The 24,901-nt window shown below is 40.2% G+C and overlaps 1 long non-coding RNA gene across 1 annotated transcript; it reads right to left on the minus strand.

The window, feature by feature from the left end:
- Nucleotides 1-16,994: 16,994 nt before the first annotated feature.
- LOC121902102 lies at nucleotides 16,995-20,269 on the minus strand. Its single transcript, XR_006097460.1, has 4 exons — nucleotides 19,557-20,269; nucleotides 19,406-19,478; nucleotides 17,559-17,662; nucleotides 16,995-17,464 (listed from the first exon to the last, which is right to left on the minus strand). It is a non-coding gene; the product is annotated as an uncharacterized LOC121902102 (long non-coding RNA).
- Between the last annotated feature and the right edge of the window lie 4,632 nt (nucleotides 20,270-24,901).

A 24,901-nucleotide genomic window follows, 5' to 3' on the forward strand; every position in this document is an offset into this window, starting at 1 on the left:
TCAAGAAAGTGACACAAAATTCCTTAAACGGGGTAAATTACCCGCTGAAAAAAGGAAGAATCTCACCTCATGAGCCAAATTATTTCACATTTTAAGCAAAAATCATAATAGAACTCAATAAAAACTTGAATATTCGGTTAAGATGATGATTATTTTGCAGTGTTTACAGTGTGCATGCAGTCGCAGAAGCCAGAAACACACTATAACTCTTCCTCAGTGTAACACAAACACACACACACACACACACACATACATGAGAAAAAAAAATATCAACTCCCAAATCTCAGTGAACCACAGCGGAGCCTCAGAAAGTCTAATAAGTCAAACTGGAGGCCGAGCAGGCAGCGCATGAATACCAAATGCAGCCTAATTGATTACCTAATTTATGCAATAACCAGTATTTTTTTTAATTATAGTTATTTATTACCCAAATGTTTACGGGGCTCGGCTGATTCATGGGTGGTGTGTTGAGCCACAGGTCAGACTCAGTGGACCCTGTTTATAACACTGACAGCAAAATTATCACAGCTCCACTTCATCATCGCCGCCGCTGCTGCTGCTGCTGCTGCTGCTGCTGCTGCTGCTGCTGAAAACTACAGGCTGAAAACCAGCAGAGAAAATCACAGATTATCTTTCTTCTTACATAACATGTTCAGTATGTTTTTTAATGAGAGAAGCTTAAAGTACAGTCCGCTGAAACTCGGTTTATTCACAAGTCTAACTGGTGTTTTAGGAGACTTTAGGGTGCAGTCTCACCCCCCTTTTGTCTTTTCAAGTATCTGTTTAATCTCCTCATTAAAATTAAAACAGAGTCGGGTCAGTTCAGATCTTTATTGCACCACGAGAGGAAATTCTGTTTGCAGGAAAAACACATGAAACATAAACACACAACTGAAGACGTTAAGAGTGCCGGTGCTATACACGCAGCTCTGAATAAAATAAAGGATGTATGTTAAAAGGAAAAAAAGCAGCAGGATGAATAAAGATAAGAAACAACAAGCAGTTTATTATGTGACTGAATCAAGAGCACTTATTGCACTTGTATGGTATGAATGTAAACTAAATGAACATCTGTATCTCTAAGCAACAGGGAGGATTTGATATATCTATATCTATAGATATATGTATAAATACCAACGTTTTTACTCACCTGCCTTGACAATGTTTATCTGTTGCTTCCTGTTTGATACATTTACATTCAAGACTTGTCCTCCCCAAGAAATAATAACAAACCTCCACTCTTGTTTTAGCCCCACAAAGTTTAAATGAAATGTCATTATTTCCCCCCAAAAAGAATGTACGAGTGCTACAGTTCATATTTGATTTATTCGTTTTTAAATTCAGTGTGAAAATCTTGCTCGCTGAGATTTTAAAAAAAACCCCTCTGCAGACCGATGCTGAATGTAGCTCGGTTTATTTTTACCACGGTGACCTTTATCACGGCGGTAATCCAGCTGAAGTGTGGATCATTTTCAAAAAAGTCATCTGCTCTCCGACACTCGCAGATTGACACAAAAAAATGAAAATGGTTCCGTAAAGTCGTGTCTTATATAAAAATAAAATAATTCTCATTACTGTCGTGCTCGTTCTGCTCGTTCACGCTGCCCTCTTCTTCTTCTTCTACTACTCAAACATCGTCTTCCTGCACAAACAAAGTCTAACACTCATCTACTGATATGTGAAACAAATGTAAAGCAGTCAACAAGTTCTATATTTATCCTAAATGATAAAATATGTCATTTGTCATCTATATGTGTCATCACTCAGTAAAACTTTGGGTCTCATCCAAGAACAGCTCACACAAACTGATTCGTTCTTAAGTAGCACTTAACAGTTATTTTCTCGTACTTGGACTTTTCTCTCAGGTATGAATGAAGTTCAGCTGTCGAACGCATCATGAACAGATAGAAAACACTAATTTGATCTGAAATCATAATGCTGGAATTATATTTTCTAATTGTTTCAGCTCCTCTTATACGACTCTGCTGGTTTCTAACGGCAACAACAACCACTCTTTGGGAACATCTTTGTGAATGAAACTCTTGCCTTATACAGACGTTTTAGCGGCGTCGATGATGATGATGCTGATGATGATGATGAAATCTCAGGAACGTTCAGCTGCTCGTGAACAGGTCTCGTTCATCAGGCTGAAACCAAGAGATTTACAAAGAGTTTCAGAGAGTTTTCTGAATCCAACGTGGGTTTTCTGGTGTTCTGAAACTATCGTTAAGATGTTTTTAGGTCATTTGTCAGGGAAACATGGCGCCCGCGGTGCATTGACTGTTTGTAGGAGATGCTAACCTGAATCCACCCAGACATCCAGTACAGCATCCTCTGTTTGTGTCAGCGTCTGTTTTGGATCCATAAGAGGTCACTTATCAGAAAAAACATACATAGATCAGTTTCAAGAGGACAGTCTTGCTAACATGCTGCTAAATGACGTCATGCATTAAAAGTTGACACAAAGTCTGGCAAACATTCATGTAGGGAAGCTGGTTTATATGGAAGAAAAGAGCAACAACTGGGACTTAAATGCAGCAACAGTCTCAGTCAGAATTGTTGGCCAAGTGTGTTTAGACACAAAGAATCTGACTACTGGTTTCCAGTAGCTCCCAGTATACTCACATATAAATGTACTGGAAGACAGAAGCAGGCAAACAGAAATAAGAAGACATAAACATAAAGCTGTTATGTATGTAGACAAGTATCTGGAATAAATAAAATAAAAACTAATCTTTTATATGTGTATATATACACCTGAACTGTATAACAATAGACAACAACATACAGTATATATGTCTATATACAGGTCAAACTGTCACTGTAAACCATTTATACAGTAGTTCAAATGTCATTCGTAAATTAATAAATTACTTTAGATGCATACAGGGGTTATGTACAGTATATTCATGTAGATATATACACATGTTCATCCAGTATGTACAGTCATTTATAACAGTTTGTACATGTTTATTACAAGATTTCAATATAAACGGTAATATATGTGATTTGTATATATGATTAGTTTATGGGTGTTTAAAAGACACTTAAAAACATGAGTCAGCTGTTGTTGAAATACACTTTAAAATCTCAATCTCATAATATTCCTTCAGTCCTAAAACTCTTATTTGGTAGAAATCCTACAGTAGAGGAAGAATATTTCACTATCAATCAACTTGTTTCAAGAATTATCTACAAATGAGATTCTATATCTGGAAACATTAGAATCAAGATAAATGAAATTTTATATTAGAAAATACTTGAAACACTTTACAATGAAAACCAGATGTACTGTAATATTCATACAAAAAAAAAGACTTTACAGATGAATTACAGGCAAAAAATAACTTTGTGATGGAGATTTTCACAGTTTTCACTCACAAACAATGTTTCTGTTCCAACAGATCCAGATACAGAAGCAAACCGTGATGGAGGTGGAGGGATGTTTACTTACAGCCAAACTCAGAAGCAAGGGGAGCTGGGTAATAACTGCCTGCTGTCACAGCGTGCTGCCAAATGCTGTAAATGCAGAACTCTTGTACCCGCATTAAACATGTAGCGACGCAGGCGAGTGACAGTGAGGCGCCGGATGAGTTCGAGATTGACTCGACACGACAGGAAGTTATCTTAATCCCGCCGGGACTTGAGGATAATGAGATGGATTTCTTAAAGGCAGGAGGAATGACACACACACACACACACACACACACACACACACACACACACACACAAAAAGAGGCAGAAAGAGAATCCCATCGGAGGCGCCGCCGCTGCCGCTGTCGTCTTCGTCGTGCGTGCTCGAGGTTCAGCTTTGAGAAGAACCTCCAGGAGAAGAAGACCTGCAGACACTGTGACCTCTGACCTCCTGTCAGCAAAAAAAAAAAAAAAAAAAACAGCTCTGAGTTCGGCGGCGGCTGCCACTTTCAATTTGAAGCCTCCTGTCTCTCTTCCCCCGTCCTCCCAGAATGCCGTTCTGCATGTTGATGCAGCTGCCAGCGCTGCGGCCTGCCCACCAGCCCGTCCGTCCGCCCGTCTGTAGCTGTTTTTCATGCGGCGGCTGCAGCTGATGGGCGCCGACAGGGCGTTTGACGTGAAGAAACGTCCGGATCTTTTCGGCTTTTAGCATCTTTGATCGAAATCAAAAAGCAGGACGTAGAAAGTAACCGAGTACATTTAAAGTGCAGCTGTAATCTCATGAGTCTTGTCTTTTTTTTTCAGGCAAAATTCACATCAAAAGGATTTTCTAATGTATTGTTTATAACCTTTCATTATTAAAAATGCCTTTAGAGATACATCAAATGCTCCGTTAGCCTCAAAGCCTCGAGTGAACAGGCTGGTGTATGTTTATGTGAGTAAGAACCACAACATTTATCATCTAAACTGACCAAAATAACGTCTGCAGGTTTCATTTTTAAGCTAAACAGCTGACTAGCCAATCAGTTATCTAGTCTGTAAATGTTAACAGTGTGTTTCTCCCAAAAAAGCCTCTTGGATTGAATTTGTATCATTCCTGGTGGCCTGTTGAGGTATTAATACATAACAACCTGTTTTTTGGCATCAGCGTGTGTTTCCAGGTGTTGGGGAGTAACTGAGTAAAGATTTAATTAGGAACAAAACATTTAAAGCATCAAACAAGCATCACAGATCTATATTTATCAAAATAGAAAATAAAATAGAAATGATAAAACAGAAATTATATCAACAAAACAGCAAACATCAGTTTTAAAAAGGTGAGGAGTATATAAGTGAGTTTTGAGATTTTAATTTTTGTATATGTGTTAAAAAAGCCTGTTTTGTCTTCAGAGGAAGCTCTGCCTCATGTGATGTCACTTGAGTCAGTGTCGGTTGGGGTTGAAGACTAAAAGTTTGAAAAGTAAAACAATCTGGAGGTTGTGGAGTCAGAGAGAAGTGAGGTTAGCAGACGTCTGCAGCTCCAGGAATCATTAGCCGCTATTAGCATCACAAACCCCCAATCCACCACCCAACTGTTGGTGGCCGTGTTGCATTGTGGGTAATGTAGGCACCAGGTTTTGACAAGGAAGAAGAGTGTAATAAATTTGGTTCTGCTGCATCGATGATCCTGTTGTAAAAAGTTATAGGAGTGTGATGGTGGAAGACTCTTAATAATATATATATTTGTAGCATGTGTGGTAGGGATGGGTATCTATATATATACATGTGCCCTTGAATGCATCACATGTACCCCTGAATGCATCAAATGTGAAACGTCCGAAAACCACATGTACCCCTGAATGCATCACATGTGAAACATCCGAAAACCACATGTGCCCTTGAATGCACCACATGTACCCCTGAATACATCACATGTGAAATGTTTGAGAACCACATTTGCCCCTGAATGCACCACATGTGCCCCTGAATACATCACATGTGAAATGTTTGAGAACCACATGTGCCCCTGAATGCACCACATGTGCCCCTGAATACATCACATGTGAAATGTTTGAGAACCACATGCACCCTTGAATATTTCACGTTAAAACTGTTTCTCGTGTTTTTTTTGTAAGGTCTTCTAAACGTATCGACCGAAATAATCCAGTTCCAATATCTGCATTCAATCATTTTTGTACCCAGATCTAGAAATAAGAGACTGTTTTTATGGTTTTGCTCGCAGCCAATCACTGCAAGCGTCGTTCGATTTAATGTGACATGTGATTGAGTCACTACTGCCGCAGCAGCTTCAACCCACACAGTCTGTGTTGGTGGAGTCGAGCGGTTTGCATTTGACGGAGTTGGCAGTTCAGCGTGCCGAGATGCCACAAAAATAAATAATTTAATAATTTGTGTAAAAATCATTTGGACGGGGAGGAGTGGTGTCGTTTTAAGCAACTAAATGCTTCAATTCATATGATGAGTATCGAATGAAGCAGAGAAAAAAAGGTATAGAATGAAGTAGTCTCTTGGTACTGGTATCACTTTAAGAGTACTGGTATGGAACTGGTATTTTTTCAACGATACCCAGCCCTTGTGAAATGGATTTTCCATCTTTAGGGGTTATAAATTGGGTTGTATTGGGTCAAGTCTGGGCCTTGAGGTCACACTGTAATTCTTAAGCAGGAGGATGCCTCCCATCCTCTCCTCTCCTTAACACTCCAGCTGTCTATGATGTCTTGGGGAAAGCAGAAACCTCTCTGATAAAGGGTAAATCAGCGTCGCCATGGTCACCAAGGTCGGAGAGGGCCTTCCTAGATAACACATATAGGTGGAATGTGAAACCAAAATGTGCTGACAGTGACCTGAACTGCAGTTCCTTGTTTAGAAACTAGTGAACCAATTAGACTCATTTTTCATATTGTAGGCTGATCTGCTGAGGTTAAAGACTAAGACCTTAGACTCAGAGACAGCATCCGAGTTGCAGGTGACTTCGATGTTCGTTATTTCAGTTTCTCCTCGATCAAGTGCTTCAATAAACTTTTTCAGCTTTAAGACATCAAAGGCTCGTGTCCACTTTTCTCCACCGCGGTGCTGACCATCGCTCAAAATATCCACAACACCTAGTTTGTGGCATTTGTGTGTGATCACATGAGGCCTAGAAGTGTATCAGTTGATGCTTGAGACACAAGAAGCAGTCAATGTACAGTAGCTCAGATGTACCAATCCGGCCTGATTATAATGAAACTGATGATTTTCTGAAGACCTGACACGTGTCAGCCCTCGATAAGTCGGGTTAAGTGTTGTATCGTGACGTTTTAAAGGTGTAACTTAGCGTTAATGTGGCAGTACGGAGCTGTGGGGGACCGTCGCCTCCACACTCACCTCCTTCACCACCGTTGTCAGATCAGGATGCTCCACCATGATGCTTTAGAAATGTTTTATATCCTGATAAACATCTGAGACCCAAACCTTTCACAGGAAGATAAAAAAGAAGCATTTTGATACAGTTTTGGCGTTATGGCTCGACAGGATTGGTGACCGATGTTTTATTATAGATAACACATGTATTTGAAAATACTGTAGAATAACAAAAGTCTTGGAAATAAAGATAAAATGACTCAGTGGAAAAGACTCATTTAAACCTGATTGGTTGTTTAACTTGTCAACAGTAGCTGTTGTGGTTTTTATAATTTCCTGTCATGTTGTCTAACATCCTGTTTGTCTGTGTGCTAAACGCTCCCACGTGTGTCGACTGTCAACAGTGAACGTCGCAGGTTTTGTTTGTGATGTGATCACACATCAGCCCCCCCCCCCCCCCCCCCCCACCCCCCTCACGTGAAAACATGTCGCCCCTCCTTTCTAATTTCATCTGGAGGTGGAGAGTCTGGTGAGAGTCTCTCTGCGGGTTCGTCACTACGGGCGACATCTTTCACATTACACACAGTGGTTTGATCCATTGTTTATAGAGAAATATTGATTAGCGCGGCTTTAAGGTCAAAGCAGATGAGGATGACAAACAACAGCTGACTTTTGTTTACAGTTGGGCACAAAATGGAAAAATTGGTAACAACATCAACTCTGCATCCTCCAATCAAAACTACTATAAGTATAAGCAGATATAAGGATAGTTTAAGTGTTTATTAATGCACAGCTTGTCAACAATTACAACTTCTATGAAAACATATTTTATATTATTACAAGTGTTTTATTATCTGTTTATACAGCAGCCTCCACTTATAGGAGGAGGAGGAATATATTAATAAACACTCACATCTGCTTATAGCTACATTACAGTGTGTTAAAATCCAGTTATTATATGTTTATGTACTGATTATAAATGCTAAATAGGAGAACTACGAGATCTTTAGTGACCTGATGGTTCAGTTTATACAGTTCAGCCTTCAGCTCCTCAATCTGTTTCTAACAACGTTCTAATGTCAAAATGTCCAAATTATTGAAAGTCTGTTGTGTTGCCAGAGACATGAGGTGTTTGTTTAATAAACAGTTTACAACATATAATATTGTGTTTTTTTGTCTGTTTGGCTTCATGATGGTACTGATGTCTCACCGTTACTATGAATAAATTCAAGAACAAGCGTGATGAAGTTTGTATTATATCTGCTCGCTGTCACGGTAACCTGATGTCACAGCATCGAGGCGTCACGTAGGCTGCAGAGAAATGGATCTGAAGGAACTGATGATGATGATGATGATGATGATGATGATGATGATGAGGTTTATGTTTTTTATGCAAAGTGGCGGCAAAAAAATAATAATTCCGAAGCAGAATTAGCTCATGACGAGGGTCGAGAGAATCCGTCTGCGCTGCGACAGATGTGGGGAAACTCATCCCGACCTCCTCCGAGCAGAAGCAGAGCTTGTAGAAGATGAGGAACTTCAGGCTGCCATGAAAAATTTGTCGTCTTTAAATGACTGAAAAAGAAATAAATGGTAAAAAAAAGAGATGTTTCAAGTACGTTCTGAAAAGTTTACACACAGTTGTTTTAATATGCAGCTTTAAAAGTGTTAATTTGTATCAATGGTTGCTGCTAAAATCTTTATATGTATTTATTTTCATTGCACAAGCACAACATAATTTGATCTATCTGCTTTGTTAAATATCCAAATATTGATGTGATATGTTTGTGTTGTTGAATGTAATGAATAATCTCAGCAGGGAATTTGGACTAAATGTCAGGTTTTTTTTAATCGGGTCCATTTGTAGTTTTTATGTTTTTTTTCAGCAGTCATATTTTTTTTAAATTGGAGATGCTCAGATCTCTCCCGGCTGCTTCCAGCTTGTGATTAGAGAAGCTTTGGATCCGCTGATTGTCGTCCGTCTCTAACGGAGCTGGCGACGAGGCTCAGGCTGGATGACCATCTCGTTCAAAACGGCACCACGCTGTGATGAACGAGTCCTGCCATCTTTTTTACTTTTGATCGCCGGGTGCTGAATAACGATGTCTGTGAGCGTGTGTGTGTGTGTGTGCGCTCTCGCTTTTTGCCAGTTTGACTGTGAACCAACTCGATTCGATTTCAAATGAAAAAACCCCACCAGCGATTCAAACCTGGAGACGAGACAAAAAAAAAAAAAAAAAAGGAACGAAATAAATAAAGCGGCGTTCTGGGCAGCTTTTATTTTGGCAGGCGGATCTGTTCTACATTTCTCTGCATCGGCGTCAGAAAACAGGAAGTTCCCGACGCGAAGAACAAGACCGGAGCTCGGATTGGATTCGGGTGATCTGACACGTTTGATGAATGAAAAGACAATAAAACAAAAAAAAGGAGCTGGAGGTGTGTGTGTGTGTGTTTGCCAGCGTCGCTTCGCCTTCTGTTCTCCTCTGAGTGCGACACCAATTAACTCCCAAACAGTTGTAATCAGGGGACCTGTGAGATACCACACAAATTCAATTAAACCATCCCTAACCGTGTGCCAACATATACACGTCGTCTTCAAAGCTTCTTTTCAATACAGAGAGAGAGAGAGAGAGAGAGAGAGAGAGAGAGCATGTGACGAGATCAAACGACAAAGCAAACAAATAAATCAATAACAACCACACAACCGAAGACAAAAGTCATCTGCAGGTTGTTTCATCTCAAACGTGGCTTCAGGGAACGACAGCTTTTTTAATGCAGGGGGGGGGGGGGGGGGGGGGGACGTCCAATCAAGTCCAGCTTCGGGCCCCCTGAAAAGTCTCTGTGTGGCCCTGCTGGTGAAACAGGAAGTAATAACAGCAAAATAAAAGCATGAGTGACAGAAGAGAGTCCGACTGTTTGTAATCGCTGCGGTTCGTCTTTGTCTAACAGCCGCACTGATAACACAGAGAGAGACTAAGAGGGCGTCGCTGGAAATGTATCCGACACGCTTTGACCCCCCGAGAGCAGGATGATGTCACTCAGACGAGGCTGTAGAGATCAGCCAATCGGATCGGGTCGGAGGTGACGCTCTCTCTTAGCGCTGATGGTTTGTGTTTGAAACTGATCAGATTAGTGAAGTTCAGCTCGCTGATTGTGTTTTCACCTCCAAGTTATTTAGGTTTTTTATAAAGGTGGTGAAACAGGATTATTTAAAAACATTCACACTTTAAAAACAGTTAAACCGGTGTGATTAATGTGTGACTGTTTCACCAAATGTCTGCTGATTTCCTCCTTTGCTGACATCACTTGAACATAAACGTGTCGTTCTGGGAGATTTGCTGAAACAGCTGATTCTGTCTATTTTTTGGGGAGGGGAGGACAGTCTCATTTTTTGCAGTGGAGGTTAAGAGAGGAGGTTAAGAGAGGAGGAGGATGCTCCGGCATCACGAAACCACACCCAGGAAACCAAAAAAACTGTTTATTAAAGATGATGATGGTGATAAACTTTATTTATGTAGCACTTTTCAAACCACAGTTACAAAGAGCTTTATATTATAGGAACACAAAAAAAATCAGAATAAATAAAATGCCATAAAATAAAACATGAATTCACCAAAAAGCAATTTTTAAAAAAGTGTTTTTGCAAGTGATCATTTGCTCATCTTTTCTCTCTCTTTTCCAAAATTTCCTCCCAGCTTAATGGTGAAATTTTAAAACTTAACTCTGCACAGCATCGAAACGTCATGTCAGCAAGAACCACGCCACAGCAACATGTCGTTTAAAGGAGGTATTGAATGATGAGGACAGATAAATGTGATGTGATTGAAGGTAGGAGGAAAGATGTCGTCATATTAGGCCGGTCTGAGAGGATGGTACTGAAGACCGGGGCGGAGGGAGACTCAGTGTGGGGGTTCTGTCTCAGGCATATATATATCCAGCCGAGCTGATCATTGGTCCTCAGACACTGCCTAGAATGAGACGTGGGGGAGGTATGCGCCGGACTGAATAGGAAGGGATGAGGGAAAGAGGGAGGGTGGGTCGAGAAATCTGAGACAAACAGGGTAGGATGGGTCGACCCGGTATGAGTAATAAGTAGTTAACTACATATATAATGACCTCCTCGTTAATGGGACATATTTCTGCACATTTCCAGGTCATCTCTGCATGGTTTACAGTTAATAACTCCTTTATTTTGGGGGCTTTATTTCCAATGGAAATAAAGGTTGGTTTGATAGGAGAGTTACTGTGAAATCAGTGATGACCTTCTGGGTGAGATATTATGTTTATGTGCAGTAGAGATGAAAGTTCTGCATCTCATGTTGTCTTTAAGGAGACAGGCTGTCTGAGAAACAAAGAGCAGTCCAGTCATTAAGTCCCCAGAGTTCATAGCGCTCGTCGTCTTGTGTTTCTCAGTAACTTTGCGAGCAGAGAAATAAAGGCTCGAGCTAATAGCCCTGATGAGGATGGACTTGCTAATTTGCTAATGGCTTCTTCTTCCTGTGGGCCATTAGATAAGCAGCAGCCAGCTATCCAGCCAGCGCTCTTTAAACCCGGCACGATGTAAACCCCACTGATCGCTATCGGCCCGCTAATGGCCTCTGAAAGGGAGAAAACACATTCAGTCACATTTACTCACAATGAGAGATACGGTGGCGTGTAATGCTAACCGGAGCGGATCCGCCGTTTGTTCCGCCGTGTCACAACGCTTTGATTTTGTGCTCGATACACTCTTTAGTTATTGTGCTGCTCTGTTTTTTTTTCTCTGGATGTGTCGGGCGATCGGCTTTAATCATTAGCACAGGAAGGTCCGGGTTGTATTGATTCAGATGAGCGCTCGACCCCATCACAGCAGCTCATCATTAACAGACACTTTACAAAGACAAACCACTAACAGGACATCACACAGACCACACACACACACACACACACACACACATCTACAGGTGCTGCTGCTGCTGCTGCGTCTGTGTTTATGTGTTTAAAGATCGAAGAGGTCAGTTAGTTTCCACCGAAGTCTTTTCTTCTCTTATTAGAAAGGAGCATGGTGTGCTTTGAGTTTTATCCACCTGATGAGCCCCTTTAACATTTTCTGTGCAAGAGCTCTCCGCCAGAGCAGGAAGTAAATTAAGTCAATTAGTTACACCAATTAAAAATAATGCAGTCTGATACAACAGGCCCGCAATAAATCCTGCCTTCGTCGAGGTTATAATCTTCAGTTTTTAGAGGCTGTAGTTTGTGCTGCTGTTGAATTGTATTCAAGATGTTTTTCAGCTGTTTACAGCTACATTCACACCGGGTGGAGAGGTTGTGTACTAGAGAAAACAGTAGAGATGCAACGATCGATCGGTTTTCAGCTAATTGGACCGTGATCAGTGTCATATATCTGTTTCCTTGCACACAGCACACACACATAATATGCGCATTGTTGTTGTGAAGTTCTTCAGCGTGAGTGATGAAGACAGAAACCTCTAAGACACTTAAAAAACCATCACTGTGGTGATCAGGCTCAGTTCCAAGAAGAAAAATGTAAGTTATTTAAATAGTTAATGGACATACGGTTGAATTTCAATATTCCATTGAAGATAAGTTACAAAAATGTTTGTGTGTGCTGTCAGTTATAGTTCTTAGAAAGAAAATAACTTTTAAATTATCAGAAATTGGAATCAGCCAAGAAAAACTGGTGTATCTCTAGAAAAACAGCAGAACTTTTAATGGAGACAATTTGCCAAAAATGTAAACAAATGTGGATTAAAATGAGGCTCAAGTAGCCTACAGCTAACTCACCGTATCCATGGTAACGTTATACATTCTGTTTACATCCCTGAAAGCATTATGGGAACAATAATCCTAAAACTGAGAGCATGTTTATCCCCAAAATGGAAGCAAGACGAGGAACAAAGACTCTCTCCTCTGTTCATTCATATATTCATATATATATACATATATTTGTCCTGTGTTGAAAACATACAGATGAATTATCAGGGTGTGATATTATTACAGGGATTTCATATTAGACTGGGTTATTTCCAGCGATGTGTACCTGATAAACTGGAACCTGTGTGTGGGTTGTGTGTGTGTGTTTGTGTGTGATCTCGGTCACCAACCACATGCTAGTTTTTTTTTTTTTTTTCTCAAAGGATGGCTGCACCTTTGACTCCTGACTCTGACTGACTGTATAACACGCTGCATCTCTTTTGTGCAGCAGTTTATACTCCAGCAGAGCAGAGTTATAAAACAGCTGACAGTGAATATTATGGATTCCTCCGGTTCGGTCTCTTCAGCACTCTGTTCACTGTCAGGATAGTTTATAATTCGGTCAACGGTGCAGATTTACTCGTACGAGTTTACTAAAGTCGAACTCTTTTATTTTTTTATCTGTACAAATACATAAATCACAGCGGTTCCATTGACATGAATAGATTTCAGTCCCATCAGGGGTTTTATGAGTGTTTAGTTTTTAAATGTGTTATTTCACTACATGACTCATATTAGCAACTTGCTTTTATTGTTATATAGACATTAGAGAGAGAAACACACATCTAAAATGTTTCTGCATGTCTGTGTTTTATGTTTAAGGTGCTTTTCTTTATTTTATGACAGAATAAAACCAAATGAGACAGTTAAGGTCTGGTCACGTTGTGTTTTCTGTTAAATTGATGACTTTGTCAAGGTTTAGGGGACTTTTGTCCTCATGGTTGCAGTAATACCTACAACATGTGTTGATCTGGGGAACAGTTTCTCTAGTTTCTCCATCTAAACATCTAAACCCGACCTTAATCAATTCCTTTTATAGATCCCTTTTGTGAACTCCATGATTAGACAGAGTGAGTCACTAAAATCAATCACACATTTTAACCAATAAAAGCTACATTCTCACCAGTAAAACCCCTCAAAAAACCCCTCAGATTACTGATGTCTACATTCTTTTAAAACTAAAAAATATGTATATCATAAAACATCATACATGATATAAACAGCACGGTCGCTGCGTACCTCGCAGTTTGTTTATTTTTATTTATACACACGTTTGTGTCACAGTTCATTCGTCTTTTTATTCAGTCGTTCAGCCGTCTCAACTCACTGTCCTGTCATTTCAGATTCAGCTACACCCGTCTGCCCTGCAGTAACCTCAACCCGTCCCACACACACACACACCTGAGTCCTCACACCCACCTGCTCACCTGTTCCTCGTCCCCTCATTAGCTCTGCAGTGTATATATACAGGTACATGTTTTACCATCACGCCTGTTTTTAGACCTCAAACCTGCTCCTGCCTGCGTTATTTTAATAAAAGTGTTGTTGACTGTTTGAGCTTTTTACTGGTGTCTCTGAGTTCTGTGTTTCTGAGACATGACATGTTCGTATTAGTGTCATTTGAGAAGTTTCTAGAAGTTATAGGATTTAATGTCTGCTTTGATGGGAAATGTCTTTTGCCAGATATTAAGTAGTTGTGTTATTAAATGACTAACGTAGTTAAGAGTATCAGTTTCGGTTGTTCTTACAAATATAGCATTTTATATTTTTATTTGAAAGCAACTTTGCCTTTTATCCTCAATAATCTCTTAAAGGGATTTTTTTCCAGCTCTATATTTATATTCTGGGGCTCTACTGGAATATCTTTGCATGATTTCCAGTTAAAAACTCCTTATTTATCTTCTACTGGTCCTTTATGCAGCCCCTCAGTTCAGCCTCTGTCTGAAACAGGCCGTTTTAGCTCCTGTCTCTTTAAGGCCCGCCTCCTGATGAGCCCACTCTGTTCTGATTGGTCAGCTTCAGCTTTTTTTTTTTTTTTGTTCTTTACCCAGAATGTCAACTTCTCAAATACATCTGTACATGTTTCAGCTGAAATCTGAAATATGAGACAACACAAACAACACTTTGACCATGTTTAGCATTGATATCCAACATCATAACAGTATAAACATAACAGAAAACCAGAAAACAACATATGTCCGCTTTAAATCCGTATTGTTTAAGGCAGTTTTGTATCTCTCTCAGCATTAACTCAGCTGCTACTTGACTGAACGTCCCTGCGGTTGATCCTCAGACTCTCCGTGACAGGCAGACTGCTTCTCCTCTGCAGAGCCTCTCTGACAGAAGTGCTTACTTGCAGTTTGCCTTCAGTCCTCAGACTGTAACTCTGCTGCCTTTGTGCTTCAGTCACTCTGCTGTCATTTAGCAGCAGCAGCGGCGCAGCAGCAGCATCAGCCGTCCGACAGCATCTCACATCCTGACTCACGGCCTGTCGTTAGCTCCTCGGCTTATCAGAGCAGCGGCGTAATGGCGTTGCAAAAAAAAAAAAGCCTAATTAGATCTAAATTAGCGTTACTTTCTTGACTCAACATTATGGATTGAGGATGAGGGACTAATTACGCTGCTATTAATGCAGAGAGAGGTTAATGACAGGGGAGGGGGGGGCAAGTTTGTCACCAAAACAGAACAAGGAGGGACGTGATCGGTTCGTTTCTGCTGAGGCGAGCACTTCTGACAATTTGTGAGCCGGCTGCATTCTCCCTATGCTCATGATCAATGTACACTTTATATGTGGTAAACAAATAATAACTCAGGCTTCCAGGCAGTCAGCAGCTCAGTAGATTAAAGCATAAGCCTCGGGATGCGTGGACGCGACATATTCGCCTGTAATTATGTGTGTAACAAATCATCAGGAGGTGTTTGTCTGAACTTTAGATTACAGCCGCTGCACAGGTGGAGCTGTTAGCGGGATCACAATGCTGTGAGATTAAGGCATGAAAGGCAGCAGCTGAATGAAGTATGAAGTATGAAGCATGCAGCGACATCTGCTCATCAAAACTACACTGAAACACGCTGTCAAATCTCCATGTGAAGTCATCGCTGTAATTTACTGGAATGAAACATCCAGAAGATCTTTATGATGGTGATTGACAAATGTAAAGATCTAAAGTGACATCAGCAAAATGATTAGGTTCATCCTCTTAGAAGCAGATTTGACCTCTGTTAACCTATAATGAGTTAGAGTAGTTAGTTAAAGTAACTCAAATCTGTGTGTTGCACCCACTAGAGATTAAAAGTATATTCAGGGATAAAACATGTTTCATGATTGTAATGGATGACGTGATGACCACCCAACATGAAGAATATCCAAATATAAGAATATCAGTTGTTCACTTAAGCTTGAGACAAATCTAAAAAAGTGTTGAAACCTACAAAACTGGACTGACCATCCATAAAGATTGTCTCCACCAACTGGCACCAATATATATACATATATATATATATATATTTAGTCTTTGACAATCAGGAAGAAGCATAAACTTTACAACTGAGCGTGAGAATGATACCAATAATCGCATGTTTCTGTACTAAAAGCAACATGGAGGCAACAGGCCGCTTGTATTAATACACCCATGGCTAATATGCTGTGCAGTTTCAGCTAAAAAGCTAAAAAAGGAGAAAAAAAGCAGAGTTTCCTGATTCCCGAGACTGTAATAGGAGGTGAGTGAAGCTAACTTCAGGTTCTGGTTCGGTTGTGCAGCTCCTGAAGTTGATGTTGTAGAGACGTTAATTTTCTTTACAGCTCAGTCAACTTTACAACTCAGTTTCAGTTGGTCAGTGCTCTCTCTCACCACAAACCTTTCTTCTTCTTCTTCTTCTTTATTTTACTGCATGACTCCATCACACTGACACACGTGACGGACCTGCTCCAACTCGCCCCCATCAGTCCCCACGCCCCCAAATCGGATTCACACTTTCACATTCAAGTGTCCAAACTTTTGATACTGTATAAACTCAGTTCCTGAGCCTCAGAACATCTGTCGTTTGGGTCGCTAGGGAACATCTTGCGAAACAGGAAGCAGCTCATGAGGCTGAGCTCTGACTTTTATAATCTGACATGTTTTGAAACTGAAGAGTGTGTTCTGCTACATATTATTATCTAATTATATGACATTTACATAATGTTGTTAAATAACTTGAGAGAGCGAGAGGGAGACAGGGAAGCCATCGCTAAATGCTAAGCTAAAGTAGCTAGCTGATCTGAAATGCACGTAAACAACTGTGTGACTTGCGAGAAAGTCGCTAAAAGAAGGAGAAAGCTAAGAGTGCGTTTAAATGTACAGCAGGTAATTAGCTGCAGTAATGAAGGATGTAGCTAAATTAGCTGGGTTGAGATGCAGAAACGATACCAGTAATACAGAAGCTCCAGCAACAGGAAATGAGACAAAATCACTGCATGTCACATCGTTTATGTTTGGTTCGTGGATTTATTGCATAATTTTTGTTATAAATGTCAATACCAGGAAAGTTTACAAAAACTTAAATGACAATATTTCAATTTTGGATTGAAACTAATTTGTAATACTTTTTAGATGTTTACTATTATGCATATAAGACCCTAAATTACATAGTTAAAATGCTGTTGTTGATTTGGGTTTCCAGTGGCTTTAATATAATTTATGAGACGTTACAGTGCAAAAGATAAAGTAAACATGGAGTGAAAATTAGTTTTATGACTAAAAAACAATAAACAGAGTACACTTTGAATGTTTGATGCAAAACAAAGAATGAAAATGAAAGGAGAAGTGAAGTTTTGAGTGTTTAACTTGCGACTGTGTGTGCAGCTGACTGATGGGAGCAGACGCTACTCAGCCAGCCGGAGTTCCTCGACGTTTCCCCCATTTTCAGCGACTTTAAATGTGACCCCAGAGAGACACACAAAATCTGGAGCTAAATGCTGAAGACAAAGTATGCAAATGAGTGATTAGTTCAATAACAGTTTCCCAACATCAGGCCTTAAGCAACTGCTCTGCATCTATTATAACAATTACCATATGTGGCGCAGTGTCGTGATGGATCAGCCCCTCGCCGCCGCCGCCGCCGCCGCCACCGCCACCATCCCCAAACCGCAGCCACCGAATGAGCAAACAGCGTGCTAATGGGAGACAGAGGAAGGGTAAAAAAACAGAGAAAACACATTCAGCCCAGCGTGACAATCAGCTCATCTTGCAGACAAACAGAAAAGAAAGAAAAAACATCTGTGGGAGGAAACTGCCTTATCGACCTTGACAGAGAAAGAAATATCACTTCTTCTTTTTTTTCCTTCAAATTGACCTTCAACCATCATAAGATAAGTTCAATGGAGTTGTTAAGTGGGAGGATCTATTTCAGGCACCCCTGGTTATGGAGGTAAAGGTGCCTGGTTGAATCATCTGTGTTAGAAAATATCTGCACCTTTGATAAAAATAAAAATAAAAAAAGTCAAAGGTACAAGTCTGTAAACATAAAAACTTTGGGGAGCAAGTTAACTACGATTCCCAAGATGCATTTCGACGAGAAACATCCAATCCCAGAGTTTAAAATTTGGTCATGTGGTCTGCTAAACGGCAGGTGGAAGCTAAAGATTTTACAATTTTACAAGATGCAAATTAAATCAATTTAGTTCCAGTCATTACATCATCATTACATCATCATTACATCATCATCACATCATTCCCACTGAGTTAATTAGACATCCAGAGTTCATGAAGTAAGAAGTCTGCATCTATTTCTGCATTGATGATGTGGTAACATAATAATAATAATAATAACAGATCTTGGATGGACATGAAGCTTTTTTGGTTGAATCATCAGTACAAACACTTAGAAAAGATTTGTTTCTTTGATTGAACAAAGACTGTTAACATAAAAACACTCTCAGGCTGCATTTTAGTACAAAAACATCCAATCACAGACCCTGAAATGAATGTGCTGCTGACTTTGAACTGAGGTTTAAGGTTTTATTTTGTAGAAACCTGATAAAAGATGAAGTAGTTGAACTTTTGGTTGAATTCTGCAGATACTGCGATGTGTTTTGTTCCCTCTACAATCATTAAATGTTCTGAATTCTCAGATTAACGCCTCTGACTGGCTTCTTCTCCATAGCAACACTACCGAGGGTCATAAACATCAGGAGTATTTAGAACGAGCCGCCATGAACACGATTGGAGACCCCTGTGTTTCTGTGTTGAGGAACATTGATATTACTGACAACTTGGTGTCAAATCTTTAGTATTTTATGTCCAGGACGCATGACCAGAGTCAGACTGGGAGAAATCCCAGTGAGCCGGTCGCTATGTGGGCCGCTTGAGCAGCCCATCATGCAAAAACAAAAGCAAGAGCGCCAACATCAGCACTGGTTCAGAAAAGAACATCCAGAGGTATTGTTTGTTCAGTTTTAATCAACAGAGCAACAAACTCACAACTGTCAATACATTTGCTGATCTCTGATTGGTGCAGGGAGATAAATGACATCACCTTTTCTTTTCAACTGAGCTCCGTCTACTTCAAATGAGTGTAAAGAAAAGACAAATACAGAAAAATCTCAATTTCATGTCGCCGTCGAACCTCCATCACTTATAATAGAAGCTCACTGAGAAAATATGTTAAGCACCTTTTTTTTTTTTTAAAAAGAAAAGGTTCAAGGACAAATGTTTCTGATCCACATGGCTCCTTCTGTTTAACATCTCTACTGTTCACAGTGCAGCTTGCCTTTTGATTCACACGTTTTCTACGGAGTATCAGTATCATGAAACAAGACAGAATAAGGCAATAAGGTCAAAATATGAATCTGCAAAGTATCCAGTAACTTCAGCTGTCAGATAAATGTAGAAGAATAAAAAAAAAGAACAATATTCACCTGCGAGATGTAGCGTTGGAGAAGAAAAAGTCTTCACACTCAAGTGTAAAATATCTTTTTATCTATTTGTACACTGTAAAAAAAAAAAAAAACCTGTCATGTAAGAAAAGTTAGCCCAACCTTGAGATACAATTATGAGACTGAGCCTCACTTAGCCTCAGCACGCCGGCGTGTCTCCATGGTTACGGGCCTTCTCTCTCTCTCTCTCTCTCTCTCTCTTTCTCTCTCTCCGAGCTGGCATACGCTAACGACACCGTTGATTTGTCGCCCGGTCTCGGCAACCTTGTAAGGTGACGGCGAGGCGCGGGCCCCGTGTACGTGGTGGCTGGACTGCTGGTGATAATTAGTCTCTGTAGCGGCGCCGCTCTGACTGGGCGCACATGTTCCAGCTGTCACAGGTGTATTCTGGGAGATGCGGTTCGGTGACAGCCGTGACAGCGCCATCTGGACCTGTCCGTATCGCGGGACGCCGACTCTGTGGTGACAAGCTGCGAGCGGCGTCGAGAGACTGTGAGATGAGTGTGCATGTGCAGGCGTGTGTGTGTGTGTGTGTGTGCTTTTGTCCACTGTGTGTGTGTGTGTGTGTGTGTGTGTGTGTGTGTCTGATACCTTGTCTGAATATTCAGGATGCCAGCAGGAGAGCATGTTGCATGGTGTGTGAGCAAATGGGTGTGTGCACATGGATGTGTGTTTGCTGGGTTTCAGCTGGAACTCATGTCGCTCCAGTGTGTAGTTTTTAATGTGTATATGTGTGTGTGTGTGTGTGTGTGCGTGGTATGTGTGTGTACTGTGCTGTGTTGTGTTTCATGTGTGTGAGTTCTGTAGGTGGATGTGTGTTTTTATTCTCGGTCTATATCTAGCAGTCCAGCAGGAATTCATGCTGCCGGTTTCAACATTTATACATGTGCAGTTTAGTGTGTGTGTGTGTGTGTGTGTGTGTGTGTGTGTGTGTGTGCGTGCGTGCTGATCAGTATGTCTGTTATTTTCAGTATTAAATCATGAAGCGTTCGTATTATTACAACAGTCCTATTTTTAACCAGCTGAAAGTTGGTAGTGTTGTGATCCGTCTGTGCTTTCAGAATAAAATATCACAAGAGCTGCTGCACATATTTGCATGAACAGTGTGCGGTGAAGAAGTCGCTGGAGAGATGTGAACGGACGTCATGCCTGGATAAACACAGTAAAGGGCCACAGGGGGGCAAAGATGAACTGTTGACCCCTCTGATATACAGGGACTGATTAAATATTACTTTCTATAAGCTGAGACTTCTCAAAGTTACAGATTGTGTCAAAATAAAAGCATTTAACACATGCGATTGCAAGACACCACTACTTTAAAAAACATGCATCTTCTCCTAAAACATATACAAAGGCATGTAAGGTGTCATTATAAGCTGAGCTGTTGGATCAAGAACACACAGGAAACTCTGTTGACAGTTGTGTTGCATTGTGGGTAATGTAGTTGCCAGGTTTTGACAAAGGAGAAGAATATGTGTGGAATGAAAAAGATGCTGTTAATCGTGAGTCCAATAGTGTTATAGAGGTATAACGCTATATCAAGGGCTTTTTTAAAGGTCACAACATTTCATAAATTAACTCAACTACGTTTCATGAATCTGTAGAGACCAGAGGTAGAGAAAAATGAGGATAATAACAAAAAGAACTAAAGTTCCTGGTACATTAAGTCCTGAAATCAGAAGAGCTCTCACACAAAAATAAAACACAGGAGCAGGGACCCAAAACTTCCCGGAAACTGTCATAAATCTTTCAGCATCAGTCTTTTCAGTTTTTTTTTTTCTATTCCCCTTAAAAAAAAAAGTTCTCTCCTTGAGATACACTTGTCCCAGCGCTTATCCCGTTCCTGGAAACACGCCCTGCGGTCATCTTTCGTCACCGTGTCCGGAGCCTCCTGCCATTCTTACTGGATTTCTTCCAGGGTGACGAATCTTCTCCCTTTCAGTCCCGATACGCTGAAGGCGAACGCTACCTATCAGCAAATCAAATAATTACACCCTACTCCCGGGCTATCGATGGCTTCTGAGGATTACACGGTCGATGCTTATATTTCTAGCTAGCTACAGCAATGTCTATACAGTCGGTGTACACACAGACTGGAAACAAAACAACCAAACTCATTAAAATAAAGCAAAGAAAAAAATTATCTGCAGTCCAGTCAGTTTTTTGACCTCCTGACCTTTGCTCTAGCGCCACCATCAGGCCAACTCGTACACAAAAAAATAGCAAAACAGGCTGTAATTTAATTAAAAGCTTTCAGACCGAATGAATCTCTGAATGAAAATCAACTTCAGATGCTTTTCAGAGTCTTTGTTCCTGCAGGAACATGATGGATGTGATGCTACTGCAGCTACATCATGTGTGTGTGTGTGTCTGTGAGAGATGAAACAGTAGATGAAACGCTGTGTGTGTGTGTGTGTGTGTGTGTTGGGGGTGGTGGGGGTGGTGGTGGGGGTGGTGGTGGTGTAACAGAGCGAGGTGTTGCCCGTTATACCGAGCCTCCCCCTGGGCTGGTAGCTCTGGAAGCTCTCTGGAAGCTCACTTCACTCAGATACATGCAGATCAAACGCTGCATTGATCTCTGGGCTTCACACACACACTCACACACACATACATACACACACACACACACCAGTACCAGCACCAGCTCCACAAACACCCCCGTTCTTTCCACCAGAAGCTGTGTGAAATATGAAACACATGTTAATTATGATCACGCCGAGTGTCAGTTACAGCTCAATGTGAAACCTTTTTTTTATCTTATCCAGGGAAAAGTTAAATGAGCTCTGTGCGCTCTCTCCCAGCATCGCTCTGATTGGCTGATATACACTTGGGCTGACAGGTGATTCATTTAAAAGCTACAATAATATATTTTTTGTCCACTAGGGGTCAGAAAACGAAAGCTAACATGTTAGCAAAGGTCCAATTTTCACTTCTTCTTCTCCTTTTAGCTCTGATTTGGTCTCAACCAGCTCCTGAGAAGAATATCTGGATCTTTAGTTGCCAGTTTGCTGAAGAAAACGTAAATCAGACAGCGTTGGTGCTGTTGAAAGGTGTATTTGTTATGCTTTTAATGATGCTAGGCTAGCTACCATTTTCAAAAATCTCCCGATCGTAAAGTCGTAACAGAGTAAAAACATTTTCTGGAAAACTGGTTGTTTCGAGGGAAATTTTTTTACACTTTTGTATTTCCTGGAGATATTTTCCACTTTGTATTCCATGACAATATTTAGTTTTCATGAAAAAAAAGGTTGAAAATTAAAAATATAATTACTTATTATAGTTCAGATTTTACAAACAATTTACCCATCTTGAGGTTGTTTATATAATACATATTCAAAGCTAAATGAACTTTAATATTGATTAATTACCCTTTCCAGTTGGTATGTAGTCATCTCTTTATGTTATCTGTATTATTTTTTGTTGACTTTATGAATAGAAAACCTCAGTGATGATGTTCTTGTAAAAATAAGTTGGAAACAAAGCATGGAATAATGAAAGAAAAAAAGAAAGATTAGATGCATATTTACCAGGGATGGCACACACTGGTGCGAATACGTGTCTGCATGAGTTGAAAATGTTTTAACTGAGTGAAAATCTATGAATCTGCTTTATAAACGTACAGAGACGACAGGAAAAATGAGAGAGACTGAAAGAGAAATACAGAGAGAAACTGAGTTCAGTCAGAAGCTCAACTGAACATAAACACACATGTTGCTAGCTAACTTACAGCTAACATCTGTATAGTTAGTACTTTGGTTGTTTGGGGCAAAAAAAACACAAATGAGCAGTCAAATTTGCGCAAATGACACATCACTTGTCTGTCCAAACACCATCTGAAAAGGTCTGAAATGCTACCTGAGAGTTTTGTCTGGCCTAACAAACTTCACCTGAGTGCAACAGCTAATATTTCGACAGTATATCACAGCTGAAACTGTGCTCAGTGAATGAAAGGAACATTAATTCTACATCGTACTGTTTAGCATTACGACCTCGGTTATAGTTTATGAGTAAAGAGTAAAGTCTAGACCTGCTCTATGTGACAAGAGCTCTGAGATAATATGATTTGGCACTATATAAATAAAAATTGAATGACCTGATGTTTTAAAAAAAGCAACATTATTGTTAAATCAGAAGCTGGTATTGAAAATTGAGTCAGTTTCATAGACTTTAGTTATTTTTTTTAGACGTACAGCTGGTTGTGTTCTGATAACACTGATAACATTTATTAGAACTTTGGCTTCTTTTGTTATGTGAAAAGAAGGTTTTGTAGAAAATTATGTCTATATTTCAGAAAATCTAATAAAGCATTGTATTGGTAATAAAAAACTAATATTATACCAGCACTATACTGGATAATTTGAAGAGATACTCAGGCCTGTTAATCATAACAGCACACAGTGCCTTAAAGCAAAGCCTTCCAACCAGCTCTCATTATGAGTCTGAAACAGCAGCAGATAGATGACTGAAATGAAAAGAAGTACATGCAGAGCACTCTGTATGCTGTTGGCAGTGTGTCAGTTCCTGCAGCCTCACCTGCAGTCCTGTAATCTACCATGGAGATGAGGTGGACAGCGAATGGAGAAACATTTTCTCCTCTTATTTAATCCAAATAGTTTGTTTTTATGCATAACAATAGTGTGAAGAGCCCTTGATTTAATTAAAATCCCCCCGGCTGCAATAACAGAAGCTTAACATCAGCGACAGACAAAGCAGGATGAGTTTGGTGAGGCTAAACATGCCCTGTAGCAAACTGACAGTGCTAGCTCCAGCCTAATGAACGCTCTGCTCTGTATTCCTGCCGCTGCACGTGTGGACTCGCAGCCGCTGTGTTTTCTTCTGAATTAAGTCGTTCCAACACTTTCGGTCCACAGTTAAATATTTCTACAGCTACCGGCCATGAGAGTTGATGTGAATATTCATGGATCCCAGAAGGTGAATATGAATATTCTCAGTGACCTCCTGACCTTTTCTAGCACCGTCATTAATAGGTGAAAATGTCCGCTCTGATAGCAGAAGTGATGCAAAGTGCTTGACGTGGAAGAGAATCAAGCAAAGAATAAAATGCAAATACACACAATGAAATGAGAAAAAACACAAGGATATCATGAAAAATATATAAAAGTCAAAAGTCAAAAGTCAAAAGTGTGCCCGAATACAAATACGTTATTTGGCAAAGCACAAAGAGTGGGGTTTTTTTTATGAATATTTGTATCATACAAATATGTTAAAAATTATTTGTTTTCAAGAAGAAAAAAAAAACATGTCAAATACCAGAGTGCAGGTCGGTTACATCGCTATCTCAGTGTCTCTCCTCTGCTCCGCTGTGACGTCTATCAGCAGGTCTCAACGAGGGGAGTCACATCCACCTGCTACATGACGCACATTTCCTAATTTGGACGAGTTGGGGGTGTTCCCCAGAGATAAAGCTGAACTATTGATACAAATGAAGCGCTCCCAAGGGAACACTTCATGAACACT

Source organism: Thunnus maccoyii, chromosome 8 (assembly GCF_910596095.1).
Source record: "Thunnus maccoyii chromosome 8, fThuMac1.1, whole genome shotgun sequence".
Taxonomy (NCBI): Eukaryota; Metazoa; Chordata; class Actinopteri; order Scombriformes; family Scombridae; genus Thunnus; species Thunnus maccoyii.